Source organism: Balaenoptera musculus, chromosome 6, assembly GCF_009873245.2.
Source record: "Balaenoptera musculus isolate JJ_BM4_2016_0621 chromosome 6, mBalMus1.pri.v3, whole genome shotgun sequence".
NCBI classification, from domain to species: Eukaryota; Metazoa; Chordata; class Mammalia; order Artiodactyla; family Balaenopteridae; genus Balaenoptera; species Balaenoptera musculus.
The window spans coordinates 59,929,308-59,943,430 of NC_045790.1; positions in this window are offsets into that span (position 1 = coordinate 59,929,308).

The window sequence follows — 14,123 nt, forward strand, 5'->3', positions numbered from 1 at the left end:
TCTAATAGAAAATTACTATTTTTTTAAAATAAAGTCTCTGGAAATTGTCCTAAGGGCATAGTACAAATGAAGAAACATTTTTTAAAGGAAAATCTAGATCTTGATGAGAACAAGAGTCTGTGGAACTTGACCCATGATCTGTCTGCTCCATCCTCCTCCCCACCCCACCTCACAGCTCAGCATAATGGAAGCTCACACCAGGTAGATGTGGACAAGAAGACAGGGCTCCTTCTCCCTCCATTTCCCTGGGCTTTGGTATTTCCCTGGGAGGGGCAGGCTGACAGTATTCCTCATCCTTTCCAGCTTTGTGTTGCAGAGTCTAAATTCTAGGAGAGTATGACCAAGAAGTTGGGGTCTCCTTTCCTCCATCTAGCCCCCACTAATAGGGCAGAGGCTATACCCAAGGCATGGCAAGCTGACAGTACTGGGGCCATGAATACCCTCACCACATCTCACTTGTAAGATGGAGGGTTTGAAACTTAGAGGGCAACCTGATAAGATCAGAAGCTGCCACCACTACCTAGCACTCTGCTCATAAAGCAGAAGTGTCACTCTAAGAGAAGTGGACCATTGTACCTGCCCCCCAGCTCTAGAGCAGAGGTGCAAAGATTTTTTCCAGAGGGAGAGGCAGGCCATAATAACAGAATTCCAAAGCTCTCTTCAAGAGAACTGACTTTATCTGGAAGAGAAAATGAAGAAGCCTAAGGGCACTCTTGAAAACAATGGCCATTTTGGTGGTAAACATTAAAAGAAAGAAAGTAATTCCATGAAAACAACAACTAAACTATAGGTCAAGTAGTCTACTAGAGAGAATCAGGAGAAGATATAGCTAATAATAGCCTTATTAGAGTTATAACAGCCTCATAGAAGGGACTTAAAGAACACCCCTGCTAAGAGGTCTGAATTTAACTGGATCAGACTGCAGAGCAACTTTGCCCCAGGGCATTACCAAAAGCAGTGGAGAAATCAACTTGCAATTAATAAAGCCTAACAGCTGAGTGTAATACCAAATAAAGCAGATAGCTTAACAGAGAAGACAGGAAAAGAGACAGACAGGATCCTGCTAAAATCACTGTCATCATCGTATGCACATGCCCAAGGCTGGGCCTTCTCAGGAGCAATATCAGAGATTTCATTAAAATAGTCCAGCTAAGTCATTAAAAAATAAACAAGCAAACAACAATAACAACAAGCTCAGGGGAGAGAAGCAGTATACAGAATTGCTATAATATATTATCTAAAATTCCCAGTTTTCAACAACAAAAAATTTTGAGACATGCAAAGGAACAGGAAAGTGTGATATACAGGAAAAATAGCAGGCAACAGAAACTTCCTGTGAGAGTACGCAAATGGACTCAGCAGAAAATGACTTCAGAAAAGCTATTAAATATATGTTCAAGGAACTAAAAGGAGCCATGCTTTAAAAGGTTAAAAATGTAAGATGATGGTGTCTCATCAAATAGAGAGTATCAATAAAGAGATAGAACTTATAAATTCATGGAAGTTCTGGAGGTGAAGAGTACAATAACTGAAAGAAAAATTGACTAGAGGAACTCAGTAGTAGATTTGAACAGGCATAAAAAAGAACCAGTGAACTCAAAGATAAATTGATAGAGATTATGCCATCTGAAGAACAGAGAGAAAAAAATGAGAAATGAACAGAGCCTCAGAGAAATGTGGGACACCATTAAGTGTGCATACACCTCTCTAATGGGAGTACCATAAAGAGAGAAGAGAAAGGAGTAGAAAAAAAATAATCAAAGTATTAATGGTTGAGAACTTCCCAAATTTCATGAAAAGCTTTAATTTACAAGAAGCTCAATAAATTCTAACTGGGATAAATAAAGATACACAATGTATCATAAATGTGGAAAGCCAAAGTAAAAATTTTGAAAGCATAAGAGAAAAACAATTGACCCTAGGTAGTGGAATGCTGATAGTTTGACAGCTGAATTCTCATAAGAAACAATGACTGTTAGAAGGCAGTGGGATCACATTTTGAAAGTACTGAAAGAAAAAATTTGTCTATCAGGATGTATGGTATAGATGACCTTATTTCCCAAACAGAAATAGAGACACAGATGTAGAGAACTAATGTATGGATACCAAGGGGGGAAGCGGAGGGGTGGGAGGAATTGGGAGATAGGGATTGACACATATACACTATTGATACTATGTATAAAATAGACAGCTGATGGGAACGTACTGTATAGCACAGGGAACTCTACTTAATGCACTGTGGTGTCCTAAGTGGGAGGGAAATCCAAAAGGGAGGGGTTATATGTATATGTATGGCTCATTCATTTTGCTGTACAGTAGAAGTTAACACAACATTGTAAAGCAACTATACTCCAATAAAAATTAATTTTTTTAAAAAAGGATGTATGTACAGCAAAACTATCAAAAAAGGACAGTTTGTCAAAGAAAATAAACAAGTGGCCAATAAACACATGAAAAGACTCAACATTATTATCCATTAGGAAATGCAAATCAAAGCCATCAGGTACCACTCCTTACACACTACAATGGCTAAAATAAAAAAGAGACATAATAACAAATTTTGGAAGGGATGTGGAGAGTTGGACCCCTCAGATCCTGCTGGTAGGATTATAAAAGGGTGCAACCACTTTGGAAAACAGTCTGGAAATTTCTCAAAAGGTTAATCATAGAGTTACCATATGACCTAGGAAATCCGCTCCCGGGTATATAGTCAAGAGATGTGAAAGCATTATGTCCACACAAAAACTTGTACCTGAATATTCATACCGACATTATTCATAATAGCAAAAAAAAAAAAAGGGAAACAAGCTAAATGTCCGTCAACTAGTGAATGAATAAACAAAATGTGGTATATCTATATAATGGAATATTATTTAGCAATATAAAGGAATGAAGTACTGGTACATAGTATAACATGGATGAACCTTAAAAACATTATGTTAAGTGAAAGAACCAACACAAAACACCATGTATGCATGATATTTTCTATGAATCCATCTATATGAAAGGTCCAGAATAGGCAACTCCATGGAGACAAAAAGTAGATTAGTGGTTGCCAGGGTCTGAGATGGGATGAGGGAAGGAATGGGGAGTGACTGCTAATGGGTACAGGGTTTCATTTGGGATCATGAAAATGTTCTAAAATTGAGTGTAGTGATAGTCCCACAACTCTGTGAATATATTATAAACCACTGATCTGTATACTTTTGAGTGAATTGTATGTATGTGGATTATATTTCAATAAAGCTGTTACTTTTTTAAAAACATAGTGGTTAAAAATAGCAACAACAGCACTCAAAAAGTCTGATTTCTTAAGTTAACTGCCAGTGCTGTATATCCTCTTTCAGTCCTCTTGGCTTGGGTCCTGTGGGGATGACTTCTCAGCATCACTTGTCAACACATTCAAAGAACGGTGTGAGCTAAAACTAATTTCTGGCTACCTTTTCTTTCTTCCTTTCCTCCTTCCTTCCTTCCTGCATGCCTTTCCTCCTTTCCTCCCTTCTTTCTTTCTTTCTTTCTTTCTTTCTTTCTTTCTTTCTTTCTTTCTTTCTTTCTTTCTTTCTTTCTTTCTTTCTTTCTTTTTCTTTCTCTCTCTCTCTCCCTCCCTCCCTCCCTTCCTTCCTTCCTTTCTTTTTTTTTATTATTTATTTGGCTGCATTGGATCTTAGTTGCAGCACGTGGGCTCTTCATTACAACACACGGGCTTCTCTCTAGTTGTGGCATGCTGGCTCCAGAGTGTGCGGCTCAGTAGTTGTGGCACAAAGGCTTAGTTGCTCCGTGATGTATAGGATCTTAGTTCCCTGACCAGGGATCAAACCCACGTCCCCTGCACTGGAAGGCAGATTCTTAACCACTGGATCACCAGGGAAGTCCCTCTGGCTATCTTTTCTTCCCTCAAATTGTCAAACATTCTTCAAGCTCTCCAGAAGTAGTAATTCTATGATAACCCTTAGTAACCATTAGTGTAATATTAAAATATTTACTTTAAATACTTTGGTTGTGCCTCCTGGAAATTTAGACCACCTATTACAAGTCTCTTTTCAAGGGTGAACAAAGTCTTATAAAACACATATAGGGCACCATATTTTAATACTTTTGAATGCTATTGTTAGTTATTTTAGAGAAACTGGAAAGAACATAAGACTGGATAACAAGGGACATGCTTCCTAAGCCAATCTCTGTTCCTTGCTAGAACAGAGAGGAGCAGTCCCTCTTCATTTTATGTGCATTCTTCAAAATTGAGGCCTTTTTGATCATTTGTAGTTATAAAAGTTGTGAAGATTATAATGAATATATATTGAAGGATATATGTGAAAGCAAGTGTCTGTCTATTCAATACTAGACTGAAACATCTATTTTTTGTATGTCTATCTTGTGACCTACTAACCAAAAACAGAAGATCACCACTGGGGCTCCCCAAAGCCAAAGATCTGGGCAGAGTTGGCCCAGATGGCACTCTGTGATGCCTGCCCTTCTCCTGGAGCCAATGTACCCAGGCACAGTGGCCCTGCAAGGAGTGGCCAGCTGATGCTCCTCCTGAGAGAGAGGCTGAGCTTTTCTTCTTCTTTTTTTTTTAAATTTTATTTATTTATTTATTTTAATACAGCAGATTCTTAATAGTTATCTATTTTATACATATTAGTGTATATATGTCAATCCCAATCTCCCAATTCATCACCCCACCCCCCCCCCACTCCCACCCCCGCTTTCCCCCCTTGGTGTCCATATGTCTGTTCTCTACATCTGTGTCTCTATTTCTGCCTTGCAAACCAGTTCATCTGTACCATTTTTCTAGATTCCACATATGTGCGTTAGCATATGGTATTTGTTTTTCTCTGACTTACTTCACTCTGTATGACAGTCTCTAGGTCCATCCACATCTGTACAAATAACCCAATTTCATTCCTTTTTATGGCTGAGTAATATTCCATTGTATATATGTACGACATCTTTATCCATTTGTCTGTTGATAGACGTTTAGTTTGCTTCCATGACCTATTGTAAATAGTGCTGCAATGAACACTAGGGTGCATGTGTCTTTTTGAATTATGGTTTTCTCTGGGTATATGCCTAACAGTGGAATTGCTGGGTCATATGGTAATTCTATTTTTAGTTTTTTAAGGAATCTCCATAGTGACTGTATCAATTTACATTCCCACCAACAGTGTAAGAGTGTTCCCTTTTCTCTACACCCTCTCCAGCATTTGTTGTTTGTAGATTTTCTGATGATGCCCATTCTAACCGGTGTGAGGTGATACCTTATTGTAGTTTTGATTTGCATTTCTCTAATAATTAGTGATGTTGAGCAGCTTTTCATGTGCCTCTTGGCCATCTGTATGTCTTCTTTGGAGAAATGTCTATTTAGGCCTTCTGCCCATTTTTTGATTGGATTGTTTGTTTTTTTAATATTGAACTGCATGAGCTGTATATATTTTGGAGATTAATCGTTTGTCTGTTGATTCATTTGCAAATATTTTCTCTCATTCTGAGAGTTGTCTTTTTGTCTTTATAGTTTCCTTTGCTGTGCAAAAGCTTTTAAGTTTCATTATGTCCCATTTGTTTATTTTTGTTTTTATTTCCATTACTCTAGGAGGTGGGTCAAAAAAGACAAATTGGAAAAGAAGAAGTAAAACTGTCACTGTTTGCAAATGACATGATACTATACCTAGAAAATCCTAAAGATGCCACCAGAAAACTCCTAGAGCTAATCAATGAATTTGGTAAAGTTGCAGGATGCAAAATTAATGCACAGAAATCTCTTGCATTCCTATACACTAACAATGAAAGATCAGAAAGAGAAATTAAGGAAACAATCCCATTCACCATTGCAACAAAAAGAATTAAATACCTAGGAATAAACCTACCTAAGGAGGTAAGAGACCTGTACTCAGAAAACTATAAGACACTGATGAAAGAAAACAGATGGAGAGATATGCCATGTTCTTGGATTGGAAGAATCAATATTGTGAAAATGACTATACTACCCAAAGCAATCTACAGATTAAATCCAATTCCTATGAAATTACCAATGGCATTTTTTACAGAACTAGAACAAAAAATCTTAAAATTTGTATGGAGACACAAAAGACCCCGAATAGCCAAAGCAGTCTTGAGGGAAAAAAACGGAGCTGGAGGAATCAGACTCCCTGACTTCAGACTATACTACAAAGCTACAGTAATCAAGACAATATGGTACTAGCACAAAAACAGAAATATAGATCAGTGGAACAGGATAGAAAGCCCAGAGATAAACCCATGCACCTATGGTGAAGTAATCTATGACAAAGGAGGCAAGGATATACAATGGAGAAAAGACAGTCTCTTCAATAAATGGTGCTGGGAAAACTGAACAGCTACATGTAAAAGAATGAAATTAGAATGCTCCCTATCACCATACACAAAAATAAAGTCAAAATGGATTAAAGGCCTAAATGTAAGACTGGACAGTATAAAACTCTTAGAGGGAAACATAGGAAGAACACTCTTTGAGCTTTTCTGATAGATGGTTAAAAAGAATTCTAATGCCTGCAGGCCCTGAGAAGGTGAATAACTGTGATTATCCTCCAGCCCCACCCTTAGAAGCTAAAGACTCTGGCCAAAGCCATTCCAGAAGACAAGCAAAAGATAGCACATTTTGTGGCCTCCCTCCCAGATATAGGAAACCTTGTTACATTTCTGCCTTCAAATATATGACTTAGGAGCAGGTCCCTTCTCCTCTGACCTTAGGTTTCCTCATCCAAAAATAAGATTGAAAGTGAGGATCTCCTCATCCAATAGTAGTATCCTATGATTCTATTCAAGCCTAGACATCTTTAATCCTTAATATTTCTTCATGAGGTCCCTGCAATGATCTTTTAGTCATTTTTATTTATCTTTTTGGATTTACTTCAAATACTTCACTCTAGAGAGCCAGTGCTCCAAAGGGCTAAAGGGACCTTATGTGAAAAGGCATATTTTCTCTGTTAACATCCATGACAACTCATACTAAATGACACGAAATGTGAAATTTCTACCCAGATAGGTCAAAAATAATTCATTCCATTTTCCAAGTGACATTACAAAAATACCCACAGTAGGAGTAGCAGCCAGTTTTTCTCTGCCAGGTGAATATCTAATTCCCATGAATACATAAGAACATTATTTTTCTGAGTACAGGCCTATATTTATGATTTGAACTAGGTTGTTATGAAGTAAGAGTTTAAACTTTTTTTTGCATCATATTTCTCTCTGGAAAGCATCCTTTTTGGAAATCCCGCTTAATATTTCCTGTCAACAACTGACAGGAAATGTTTCCCCTCCATATCTGACTTCCTCTTATAGTCCATTTCTGTTGTATCTTGGTTCGTGAGATAAGCTTGTCTGAAGTGAAAGTTCCTGGAATGTGTTTATGCTCCTGTACCCAAACCATGCATAGGCAAGTGCTAAGAAAGGGATAGACAGGAAACTAAAATTTGTTGAGTGCCTGCTAAGTGCCAGGTACATACATTGTATCATTTAATCTACATATGTCCCTATGAGGAATCCTGCCACCTCCATTTTACAGATAAGGAAACTGAGACATCTTTAAGTTAAGTTACTTGCCCAAGATAACACTGCTACTGGGTAGTAGAGCCAGATTTAAACACAGGTCTGTCTGACTGCACTACACCTTGATGATTCTACTCGCATGTTAACATCACCACCAAAAGTTTAATATTAAGTTACCCAGTTATCAGTCAGTGCCAAGTTAGAAAAGCAGAATTGCTCTAGGCATTTCAAATAGAGGGAATAAAATCCAAAGAGGCCAAAATGGGCAAATGATGGTACCTAGAGCTCACAAGGGCTCTATTACTGAGGCTATGCTGTTAGGGCTCTTCTGTGGTTGCTGATACTGTTGAAACAACTGCTCAGCTTCTAGGAGCTGAGAATTTGCACTCTTACTGAGACTGAAAGAACTTGGAAGCCCACAGTTCCACTGATGCTACTGGACTCATTGCCAGAACTTCTGGAGCTTATGGTTGCCTGTTGCCACTGATAGATCCAAATGCAGAAAATGAAAAAGATGTCTTCTCTCTCTTGCCTAGTCTGTCTCTAGGACCTGCCTTTGGTGGAATCTCACTGGAAACTACCTGGCAAGGAAACCTAGAAAATCTAGTTTGCAGATTACCAGCACCCTTCAGTATAGAGAATGCTGAAGGGTAGGAATGAAACTAAAAATCAGCTTTCCCAAGGAGTGATATCATAATATTGATGTGATCATCCCCTTGGTTTTAGAGGCCTCTTTTCTTGTAAATTGTGTTTTGATTCAGTGCCATAACTGAGCAACTAGATATCCATCTCTTATGTAGTTAAGCAGAAAAGGGATTCGTTGGAAGGATATTGGGTAACTAACAAAATTGAATCCACATGGAGAATCCAGTTTAGAAAAAAACAGATCTGGGAAACAGAAACCGATGGGGGTAGGGTGAGGGTTGGGGCTCTTCAAGGCAATCCTGCTTAGAGGAATTCACTCTATCCATTTTTCATTTTTAAGTCTCTACTGAAGATTCAAAGTTCAAGGAAAGATAGTTAAGTTGGTCAGTCTTAGAAAGGATGGCAACTTCATTGGGAAAGGTAATTTTCCCAAGTTAAACAGGGAGCTCTCACTCAAGGATATAGAAATTGTTCTTGGGTGGAAAAGAAACCAAACAAACATAGAGACAAATAACACCAGCTACCCTTGCAGTTCTGATTCCCAGGTATTTTCTCTAGTGTTCTCCCTCCATATTGAGTCCACTGTAGAATCCTCTGGGATAATGGTATCCATTTCACCTCCCTGAGAATTGCAGCCCCATCTCTAAACGGAATTTTTTCCTTCGGAATTTTTGTTTGAATGCAAATAGAAGTCTTAATGAACTTTTACCTCCCTTTTTTGACCTGATGAACCTTTCTGCATATCCTTTTCATCCAGGACAGCTTCCCAAGTGAACCTCCCATCCTTATTGTCCCTTCCAATTTCCCTGAGAAGTGAATAAAGTCATGACTTTCTCTTCCCGCTCTATCTGCTCCTTCTTTCCTTTCTTCCTCTCAAGGAATGTTTTCTGGACCCACTCCATTCTTCTGTCTGGTTTAACCCTCCATAATAAATATTATCATGACTGCCATTTATTGGGTACCTACTGTGTACCAGAGGCTTTATACATATTATTTCATTTAATTGACACTGGAACCCAAATGAAATTCTCATTACACAGATAGAAAAATTAAGGCTCAGAGAGCTTAAGTGGCTGATCCAAAGTCACATATCTGCTTAGTAGTGAAGCTCATATTTGAGCCCAAGACAGCCTAACTCCAAAACTTGCGTACTTTTCATAGAACTGTGGGGTCTGCGCTGCCTCTCATATAGGGACACAGGAGATGGAAGAGACAGCAGAAAGTCTGCTCAGGCATCTTGCCAGGTCTTTGTTTCGAAACAGTATTTTAGATAAAACAAAAGCATATTTCAATATAAACAGAACAAAAATCAGGAAATCCCCATCTTTGTCAGATTGATTTAATTTCAACCTTTCAGGATGAAGTACACACAGTGACCTCTACATTTCTGGATACTTAGGAATTTAGCCTTCTGCTTGGTTCAGATTGCCAATAGAAAATGGAAAGAGAAAATTAAAAGGTTTCAAGAAATTACTCTGCAGTTTTACTCAGAGGCATGATGGCTTCTCCTTGAGAAAGGGGCTTAGTCAGGTTTGGTTTAGAGGTAGTTCCCTTTGCTGATTAGGAGAAATAATTTGTGAACCAAAAGAAATAATCATTTACACAACTGATGTAAAGGTACAGAACACATTATTCCAAGAAATATAGTACCTGCAGTTGTGAAGACAGCTGCTTTCATTGAGGAACAACTTTGCCATTAACCATGTGCTTTAATCAGCATTCTGGATTCCTATCAGTTCTGAGGGACATGGAGTTCGGAGAAAGGGAGTTCACATTTATGGAGTATCTACAGCGTTCCAAGCTCTGTCATAAGTGCTTTAATTTATCTCATTATATCATTTGATACAGAATGTTATGAGGTAAGTGCTATTATTATCCCTGTTTTCAGATAAAGAAAAACTCAAAGATTTGAACTCTAAATTCTGGCCATTCTTTTGCTCTTTGGAGAGGCTCAAAATACAGGGAGGTCAAGATTTTGTGATTTCATGGAAAGGTAACAGAAGAGATGGTTTGATTGGGTCCATCATCCTCCAGCTCCCTGAGAGGAGGGAGCCAGGGCGTAGTTTAGAGGTATAGGGGCAGGGAGGTCAATGTGGAGGCCAGAGGAGAGTAGGAATGATGGGGCTGACTCTAAATTTTGGCTCTCCATTATAATCTGCTATCTCTATTTTATTCAGTAATTTTAAGAAGGGTTTTGATACAGTCATAGAAAAATATATCATTAGAGAATTATCTAGAGAATCCCAAGAGGTCAACTTTAGGAATAGACCATTGTGGGCTTTAGTCTCAGACCATCTTTTCTTCTCACTCTATGTATTCTCCCAGGGCCATTTTATCCATGTCCATAGCTACAGTTACCTTTTATAAATCAATGACTCTCAAATCTATATCTCAATCCAGACCTCTCCCTTAAATTCCTTTTCACATATCCAACTCTCTTCTGCACATCTGACTTGGATGACCCACAGACCTCAAACGGAAATATCTCCCTGCTGCTCTGCTCCTGCTCCTTGTTTCACATTCCAGTGAATGGCAGCACTATCCACTCAGTTGCCCAAATAAGAAAACTAGGCAGCTTCCTTGGCTTTGTATTTTCCCTCACTGCTCTTCATCCACCCCACCCCAAGTCTAATCAATAGCCAAACCTATCAACTCTATCTTCCAAATATCTCTGGAATCCACATGCTTCTCTCTGTCAGGAGCTCAACTGAGCTAGAGAAAGCTGAGCTGTCAGGTGCTGGAGTAGCTGATTAATAATGACCCAAAATGAAAGTAACAGTCAAGTCTTTAATCACTTAACTGCAATAGTATAAGGAAGAGGATAAAAGCAAACTAAGTGTCGACTCCTCCCATTTCGTTTTCTGCCATGAAATGGTGAACAGGTGGGGTTGACTCACTGTTGAGGGAGCCCCATACAAAAGGCTCCTACAATTTTATGAACTGTGGGGCCAAAGGAGAGGAAGAGGGAGAAGGGCGAGGAGTGGAAAAGTACTGAGTACTGTGTCAGAGTGGGAAAAGCGTCTTCTAGGTTCCCTGATAAGGAGACCTCCAAATGGAGATGCCTGGACTAGGAATGAAGATGTATGTAAGAGTATGGCTGTAGCCCCTTTACAGACTGAAGTGCATTGGCTGTGCACCAAGTCTAGTGTGGGAGGCAAGCTTTTCCCTATGAGGCCTGCCTGGGAAAGTCTTTGTAACTGCCTATTGTATGTAGGACCTGAAAAGTCACAAATAGGATTTTGGCAAGGAGCTGGACTCCTCACTCCCTATCCCTAGTTCTTTTTTTTTTTTTTTTTTTAATTAATTAATTTATTTATTTATTTTTATTTATTTATGGCTGTGTTGGGTCTTCGTTTCTGTGCGAGGGCTTTCTCTAGTTGCGGCAAGTGGGGGCCACTCTTCATTGCGGTGCACGGGCCTCTCACTATCGCGGCCTCTCTTGTTGCGGAGCACAGGCTCCAGACGCGCAGGCTCAGTAGTTGTGGCTCACGGGCCTAGTCGCTCCACGGCATGTGGGATCTTCCCAGACCAGGGCTCGAACCCGTGTCCCCTGCATTGGCAGGCAGATTCTCAACCACTGCGCCACCAGGGAAGCCCCCTATTCCTAGTTCTGCAACCTTAGCCCAAGCCACTGTCCTCTCTTACTTCCAGAATAGCCTCCTCACTGGTCTTCTTGAAGCCAGTCTTGCCATCCTCCAATCTGTTTTCCATAAAGCTGCCAAAGGGATCTTTGTAAAATAGAAATGTGATCTAATCATTCCGATATCAGTCAGGCTCTCAAAAGGAAATAGACTTTAGTTGAGATGGTTCAAATGAAAAGTTTTGATAGAAGGCCTACTTACAGAGGTGTGAGCAGGATTAAGGAGACTAGAAACAGGGGAAGTCATATCCATCTTTAAGGCCTGAAGGGGCAAGAAATAGTTACTCAGTGAGAGCTGGAGCCACAAAGACGCTACCTGGTAGGATTTGTGGTCCAGGAGAGATATACTCACTGTCAGAGATGTAGCACTGAAGTAGGAGGGCACAGGGCATAGACAACTCATTGGCTGAACCAAGCCAGAAGCCGGTAGGCAAAAGAAACTGGGTGATGGACCCTGTGGAGATCAGCTTTCCAGGGCAGGATCAAGGCAAAGAATGGATTTGCAGGTAAGGGAAATAGAGAAGAACCAACACAATTCCCCTGCTTAAATCTCACCAGTGTCTTCACATTGCATATAGGATAAAGTCCAAGATCTTTGATATGGTTCAAGATCCTTCCTGGTCTAGACTCGGCCTTCCCCACCAGTTTTATCACATACTTCACTCTCCTCCTGCTCTGTACTTCAGTCACATCAACTTTGGATCTTTCATATTTAGGCCTTTGTAAGGACTATTCTCTCTCCCAGAAATATTTTCTCCAAACACTCTACCTTTATTTTTTTTCTTCTAGTTTTATTGAAATATAATTGACATACAGCACTGTATAAGTTTAAGGTGTACAGCATAATGATTTGGTGTACATACATCATGAAATGATTATCACAATAAGTTTAGTGAACATCCATCATCTCATAGAGATGCAAAATTAAAGAAAAATTTCTTTGTAATTAGAACTCAGGATTTACTCTCTTAACTTTCATATATAACATACAGCTGTATTAATTATATTTATCATGTTGTACATTACAATGAATCACTCTCATTTAATCTAGATACATTGAACTCACTTTTCCAATCTCAATTTAAATGTCAGTCCCTGCAAGAATTCTATTATTATGTAGCCCTAACTGGGTTTAGTGCTTTCTCATGGGTTCCCATATCCTACTTCCACATCAAAGCCTTCAATGAACTGCCTGTCACTCCCACTGTACTGAAAGCTTTAGGGAGCACAGATTGTATCTATCATGTTCACTATTGTATCCTCAGTGTACCTGGTAGTGGTAAATACTTATTGAATGAATGAGCACTTATTAGATTTCATATACTTTTCATTCATTGCCTTTTCCATTTCTCATTGATTTCTTTTTATTTCTATTTTATGTAGAGCATTTATTAGGAGAGGCTGCTGGGTTTTATCAATGCCCTTTCAGCAAGTGTTCATATGGTCATATGGTTTTTCTTCTTTAATTTGCTGTTGTAATGAATACTTGATTTTAGACCATACACTTGCATTCCTAAAATTTACACCATTTAGTAATATACATAAAATTAATTTTATTAGATGCTAAATTTTGTTTGCTGATAATTTATTTAGAATTTTTATATCTAGGTTCACTAGTGAAAGTGGCCTGAAAGTTTTACTTTTTCCTGCTCTTTATCTGGTTTCAATAACAGGATTATGTTTGCTTTATAAAATAAATAAAGGAGCTTAAACTGCATCAGAATTACCTGTTATTTAAGAGTTAGAGCACAGTTATGAAACATCTGATCCTTATTTTAATGGTTTTAATAATCACCTGTATTAGGTTCCTATTACTACTGTAACAAATTACCACAAATTTAGTAAAACAACACAAATTGATTCTTGTATAGTTCTGGAGGTCAAAAGTGCAAAATCGCTTTACTGGGCTAAAGTCAAGGTGTCATCAGGGCTGCACTTCCTCTGAGAGGTCTAGAGAAGAATCCATTTCCTTGTCTTTTTTAGCTTCTAGAGGCCACCTGCATTTCTTGGCTCCTGGTCTTTTCCTCCATTTTCAAAGCTAACAGTGTAGCATCTTCAAATTTCTGCTTTCCTGGTCACATTACCTTTTTCTGTGGTCAGATCACCCTCTAACTCCGTCTTATAAAGACATTTGTAATTACTTTTAGGACCAACCAGATAATACAGAATAATCACTCCTCAAAATGCTGAACTTACACCTGTAAAAATCTCCTTGCCACATAGGGTAATGTTCACAAATTCCAGGGATTAGAACCTGAATATATTTGGGGTCATTATTTATCCTACTACCATTCCTATTATATATGGACCC